The sequence below is a fragment of the Tupaia chinensis genome, unplaced genomic scaffold (assembly GCF_000334495.1).
Source record: "Tupaia chinensis unplaced genomic scaffold, TupChi_1.0 Scaffold000212_1, whole genome shotgun sequence".
NCBI lineage: Eukaryota > Metazoa > Chordata > Mammalia > Scandentia > Tupaiidae > Tupaia > Tupaia belangeri.
This window is the reverse complement of record NW_006159687.1, coordinates 3,422,482-3,429,503: the sequence shown is the minus strand read 5'-3', so window position 1 is coordinate 3,429,503 and position 7,022 is coordinate 3,422,482. Positions and strand designations below refer to the sequence as shown.

General features: G+C 50.1%; 1 protein-coding gene across 1 annotated transcript in view; it reads left to right on the top strand.

Moving 5' to 3' along the window:
• The window catches only part of LOC114007637 (putative guanine nucleotide exchange factor MCF2L2), a 41,395-nt gene that overhangs the window by 8,555 nt on the left and 25,818 nt on the right, over window positions 1–7,022 (top strand). The gene's annotated exons all lie outside the window — the stretch shown is intronic.

Below are 7,022 nucleotides of genomic sequence, written 5' to 3'. Positions count from 1 at the left end.
CCCCCCCAGCCACTGCCGTTCCTCTGGCCCGTGGCACTCACCTAGGTTATTCTGGGCTCCCCGGGCTGTGTTGTCTGGAACACAAAACTCTTGCTCGGCGAGCTCAAGTCATGTCAGGAGTTACTTATTCCTCTAAATGAGAAAGTCAAAGCAGATTTTAGAATCGTGACCTTCGGAGAACCTCAGGTGGAACAGGAAAACTGCAAGGCCAGGAATAAGCCGAGCCCACGAGTGCAATGTTTCCTGGCACCTGCTGCCTCCTCCCCTCCTAGCCCAGGTCTCCCGTCTTCCTGCCACCTCGGCTGACGTGTGAGAGCTCCCAGGGATGGAGCACGCTCCTGGGGTCACCCCACTGTGCAGACAGGGCTGCCACAGGCCCTGACTTTTGGACGGTGCTGTGTCCCTCTGCAGCGAGGCAGATTTTCAACCTCTGTGGGTCTGTATTGCTTATGACCTCATCTGTGCTTATCTCCAGTGTAGTTAAGGATTTATACAAGAGCTGGGGCCGGCAGCTGGGCTGGAGGTTAAGGGTGCCGGACTCCCACGTGGCCGACCACAGTTCGAGGTCTGGACCTGCCGGCCTGCTTTTTCTCTCGTTCATTCTGTCCCCCTCTGGTCAAATTAGAATAAATAAAAATGAATAAATAAAGTTAAATAAAAATAATTCTTTAAAAAAATGTATCCAAGAGCCATGGATATGCCTTTGGCTTGCTTTCCATCTGTCTCCTGTGATTTAGACGTGAACACCAGCCTTGTGACTGAAAGGCCCCCTGGAGTCTGGTCCCACCTGGAGAGATTAGAAAATCCCCCTTGCCCTTTACCCATATTTTTCAGATAAGGCTATATATATTTATAATTTGCCAGAGGGCTTATGTGCCCATCAGAGAGTGAGAGACAGACAGAAAATGATAAAGCCTCCCCATGGCAGATGGCCACACAGGAATCCTTCTCTTCCAGTCTCCCTTTTTTCGGGATTCTGGGCAAGCATGCACGTGTGCCTGGTGTATTTTTCAAGCTGTTGGGTCCAGAATCAAACTCTGCCATTGGCCACGTGGGCTCCGGCTGCTTTAACCACCACACCGTGTGGCAGTCCAGATTGTTTTTTAAATGCACCTCTTCAAAGTTCAGAACTTAAATTATGTTTCACTAATCTCTGTCTCTCCTTCACCCCCCCCCCCGTGATATGCATTAATGCAGATGCGTGAGGATGTGGGGACGTGGGGCCCTGCGCTGTCTCGAGGGGGGAGGAAAGGTGCTGGACCTGGCTGTGGGCTTGGTTCCCCTCCTCCCTGCAGGGACGCCTCTCCCACCCCCAGGCCTGCCCCCACACATCCTTTGGCCCTCAGCTCTGACATCAACTCTTTCGGGAAATATCCCCAACCCCAACCCCCAGTTCTGCTCTCACACTCTTATTTCCAAAGAATCTTGGGCTTCCCCTGCGTAACACCGTAGTTATACAAACCATGTCTGCCTTCTCCATTAGACTGCGGACTTCTCTTTTCCTTTCCTTTCTTTCTTCTTTTTTTTTTTAAAGGTTTTTTGCTATAGGGCATGTGCGCTCACCAGAAAGAGAGAGAGACAGACAGAAAGCGAGAAATCACCCCCCTGGGGGGATGGCCATACTGCAATCCCTTCTCCTCCATTCTCCTCTCGGGATCTTGGGCATGCACACACACGCACCCGGTGTGAGTTTAAGCCACCAGGTCCGGGACTCTAACCACGGTCGGCTACATGGGAGTCCAGCCACATAGCCATTACGCTACTGCTGGTCCCAACTGTGGACTTCTCAAGAGCAGGGGCCAATGCTTTCTCTCTTTTCTTTTTTCCTTCCTTCCTTCCTTCTTTCTTTCCTTCCTTCTTTCTTTCCTACCTTCCTTCCTTCCTTCCTTCCTTCCTTCCTTCCTGTTTTTCTCAGCCCCACTCTTAGCACAGTGTCCAGTGCATGGCAGGCTCTCAAAGTAATATTGATAAAATGTCTAGTTTTGATAATGATTTATTTCAAACAAAAGGTGTTGTAGGGAGATGAAAGGTTTAAACAGTGCTCCTCTGGCATATTTTGACTATTTAAATTAAAGGCACTTGTAAAATGGCAAGTTTTCAAGCAAGATCACTTTGATCTGGTTTCTTTCTTTTTAAGGTTTTTGCCACAGGGCATGTGTGTTTGCCCCAGAGACACAGGCCATGGGAGGGAAAGTGAGGAATTTCCCCCCAGGGCAGGTGGCCATGCCCTACCCCTCCTCTTACTCCATAGAAACCATAATTCTGGGGAAGTCAAGGAGCATTTGTCGAAGGAAAGACAACACCCTTCTCCCAGGACAAGAGGCCAAGACCAAGAGAATACTGTCCAGCCCTGCTAGAAGAATTCTCTAGCGTGTAGGCCTCCCCTGTGATGTAGTCACATTTTCAGTCTCCAGTCTTTGTCCAGCCCGGCGTTTGATGGTTGGTTCTGACTGCCTCCTTGGTTCTCCGTTGCTTTATGAGAAAACACTCGTAAGCCAGTGTGTAGGCTTTGCCCTGTAGCCGTGCCAGTTTAATTCTCAGACCCGGCTGAGATCTGAAGAGGAGGGAAGCAGCTTTCTGACCACAGGGTGAGAAAGGGAGCCTTGACAGAGTGGCAGCGCCCACTGCCCCTCCTGCCTGGACCTTGCTGGAGTTTAGGGAGTTGGACTCGGCCTCCGCTCCGGCCCCTCGGCATTGCAGGACAGTGAGATCCGCATTGAACAGCTTGTATGAGAGCCAGAGGAGGAAGGGAACCGGGAGGTGAGCGAGAGGTAGGCCCCCAGCCGCCTCACCGTCTCGAGGTTGTTAAATTTAACTTACTCCCCAGGGATGCAGTCAAGTGCAGAATTTAACAGTTGGGCGACTTCCATGTCTGCGCCTGGTCGGTCACAGTGAGAACAGCGCAGTGCGCGCCCTCCGAACCAGCCACCCGCCCAGGGGAAGCTGGCGAGGAGGAAAGTCAGCGGAGGCTGGTGTTGGGCTGATTTCCTTTTTTCTGTTTCATGTTCCTTGAATAATTTCCTATAAACCAGGGAGCATTTTCCTTTCTAGAACGCTGTTTGTGTCTTGAGAAAGAGTAGGTGTCTGACCTGCCGTTCCCCTTGCTGCTTCCTGGCTGTTGCTCACCCCTGCTTCCCTGGCCCTGTCCACACGGACAAGGGATCGCGGTGAGAAGGCCTGAAAGGAGAACTTGGCGGCACCCTGCTTTTCAGTTTCCGCCGCAGGTTCCGAAGAAGGAAATCACCTCTTTTGTTCTAGTTTCCCATCGATCGCGCTTTGCATCTCCCCGAATGTTACAGGGCCCAGCCCTTGTCAGGCCGCAGTGAGGTTTTCCAGGCAGTGGGCAGAGGTCTCATGGCCCCGGACAGGAGGGAATTGATAGGGCAGGACCGGAAACGGTCTTGCTGTGCCGGGAGTTGGGAGCCCCGACGTGCCGGTCTGGGAACGATGGACCGGCCTCCACGGACCTCGTCCTCCCCCACGTCTCCGCTGAGAGCCCGCAGAATGTAGAGCTGGCTGCCGCTGGGGGGGACTGGGAAGGCCACAGACAGTGTCTCAGCCTCGGGATGCCATTGTGACGCCGTTGTCACCGCATCTTGTGAAGTACGTAAACAAAGCATTATTTGAGCCCTGAAGATAGAAACAGCAAGGAAACAGACAGGGAGGGCCAGGGGAGCTTTAGGAACCGGCGGCCGTGGAGGGTGGTGAGCTTTCCACAGGTAGCTCTGGAGGGGACTTCACAGAGAGAGAACAGCGCTTCGGACACAGCCCAGGCCAGCTCCGCCGCGCCGTGATCTGGGGCAGACGAGCTGGCTTCTGTGTCTCTACGCAGATTCCGACCTTGGAAACAGAACACATCTGGGGAATCGCGGGCCACCTGGGTAACAGAGTAGGCGAGGCTCCTTTTCAGGTAGGCGTGAGAAATGACAGCTGAGGGGACAGCTGGGAACAGATCGGGCTAGGCCTTTATTACCAAGGCAGGGGTTCAGGCACGGCAAGCAGGAGGAGGCCACGCCAAGGCTTTGAAAAGCAGTGTCCATCCTTTGGTTTGAGTAAACTCGATGAATTTGGCGGTGGTGTGCAGGACGGAGGAGGGGGCAGACCGGGTCCGGGCTTCTATCTGGGACAGGTGCAAAGCCAAGAGGAGCCTGGTGGGACTGAACAGAAAGGGGTGACAGACAAGCAGGCGCTGGGGCCAGACCCTGGCGTGATGGTAAAGCACGATGCTCTGTAAGGCAGTCCCACGAGGGAAGGGCCCTGGTTCAGGCCCAGGGACCTCCCTGAGTGCTCTGAGAACGGGTGTGCCGGACAGTGTATGCTGGCCACGCCATCGGGGCTGGACGAGGCCGGGATGGATTGCAGCACGAGGATCCGGCTAGGGTGCTGCATCTCTGTCTCTCTCTGCCTCTGGCACTTGTGGAGACAACAAACACGTTTTTAAGATTTAAGAAAGAAAGGGACCAGCAGTTAGCGTAATGGCTGTGTCACTGGACTCCCATGTAGTTGACCGCGGTTCGCGTCCCGGACCCTGTGGCTTAAACTCACGCCGAGCGCATGTGTGTGCGTGCCCAAGATCCCGAGAGGAGAATGGAGGAGAAGGGATTGCGGCGTGGCCATCCCCCCTGGGGGGTGATTTCTTGCTTTCTGTCTCTCTGTCTCTGTCTGGCGAGTGCACGCGCCCTATAGCGAAAACCTCTCCAAAAAGAAAAAGATTTAAGAAAGAAAAGGCAAGCACGAGGGCCTCTGGGGAGGAAGGGAAGGGAGACACCAGTGAAGACACTTGGTTTTAGGAATCTTATTCACAATTGCACCTTGTGGTACCAGCAGTTGGCATAATGGCTATGTCGCTGGACTCCCATGTGGACCGTGGTCCTGGACCTGGTGGCTTAAACTCATGCCGGGTGCATGTGCGTGCGTGCCCAAGATCCTGAGAGGAGAATGGAGGAGAAGGGATTGCAGCGTGGCCATCTCCCCTGGGGGCTGATTTCTCGCTTTCTGTCTCTGTTTCTCTCTGTTTTTCTGGGGAGTGCATGCGCCCTATAGCAAAAACCTCTTAAAAAAAAATAAAAAACAAAGCAAAGCAAAACAAAACAAAAAAACTGATCGTACCTGGTTACTTTTACACAGGTGGGAATATGGAATTCAGGTCTCTTTTTTATTTGGATGGTCTCACCTTGTCTTATTTTACGTATTCTGACGCTCCCTTATCAAAATTGTGCTAGGACAGTGGTTCTCAGCCGTGGTTGTACATTAGGATCACGTGGGGAGTGCTCTAAACTCCCCATACCCAATACTCAGGTATTTCCCGTAACTCTGACCGGTTGGATCAGGATTTTCTGGGAGTAGAACCTGGAGTTTAGTAGAAGTAAGGAGGGGGGGTTTAAAGCTACCCAGGTGCTTCCCTTGAGCAGCCTGGGTGCAAGTGAGTGTGTCAGGTGCAGGCAGGGAGGGGCCCTGTGGAAAAGGAGCAGGCATTTAAAATTTTTTTTTTTGGAGAAATTTTTTTCTATATGGCGCGTGCGCTTGCCAGACAGACAGAGAGAGACAGAGGGACAGAAAGTGAGAAATCACCACCGGGGGGATGGCCACGCAGCAATCCCTTCTTCTCCATTCTCCTCTTGGGATCTTGGGCACGCACGCACACGCGCCCGACGTGAGTTTAACCCCCCGGGTCCGGGACTCGAACCATGGTCGACTACATGGGAGTCCAGCAACATAGCCATTACTCTAACTGCTGGTCCAAAAGGAGTAGGTTTTGAGACGTGTGGGAGGATGGCTTGGAGTCAGCCCTAGCTTACGGATAAAGTGAGGTGCCGAGGGATGTGGGAACGTTAAAGACTAGGGGAGAGCTGAATCCCAATTTTTTACTTTTGTGTTCTGTATTCTTTTCTCTAAATGCAACATATGCAAAAAACTCCATTTCTCAAGCTTTCTAGGCCCTAGGATTTCTTTGTAAATTATTTATAATAAAAAGAACTATTTAATTTAAAGCTTTTCTATATTACTCTCGTGGTATTGAAATAAACATCACACACACACACACACACACACACACACACTGCCTCGCCTTTACATTTCCAGAAACAACTAAGGCAATGTAGCCCGTCGATGCCATCTGCTGTCGGAGTTCCACTGCTGACAGTTTTCACAGCCTGGTTCATAACCATGCAAATCGACAGGGGCCTCTGTCTCAGAGAGATTATTTGTGCAAGATGTCGTCATTTAAAGCATGCAGCTGATGGCTACGTGTTTGAAAAGGCTTTAGTAAAACATTCTAAACACAGGGATGATTATCGGGTTATCTGGAAAGTCATGAAGCATTTAAAAAAGTAGATGAATTTCCAGACTCTCTCTCTCTATATATATATGCACACATGTGTGTGTGTGTGTGTGTATATATATATATACACACTCATATATATAATAAGTGTGTGTGTGTATATATATATATACACAATCATATATATAATGCTACATATATGTATAAAAATATAATGGCACATATACACATAATGCTACATATATGTATGTATAGAACACTACACATATATACATATACATCTATAATGCACATACATATACATATATAACACTACATATATATATATACACACATATACACATACATATGTACATAAATATATATATATATTTTTTTTTTCTTTTGCTATAGGGTGCATGTGCTTACTGGAGAGAAAAAGGGGGGTGGGGAGTGAGAAACCACACCTCCCCAGGGGTGATGGCCACATCACACTCCCTTCTTTTCCAGTCTCCACTTGGGATCTTTGGTATACACACACACACACACACACACACACACACACACATCCTCAAAATGTTTTCAAGCCCCCAGGCCTAGGACTCACAGTGGGCCATGTGGGATCCAGCCACCTGCTGGGCCAAATCAATTATAATTTATATCATAGTTTTTTGTTCCAAAGTCAATATTTGTGTAACTAAGCATGGATTTTTTTCTTTTTTTTTTTTTTTGGGTTTGTTTTTTTCTATTGCGCGCATGGGCT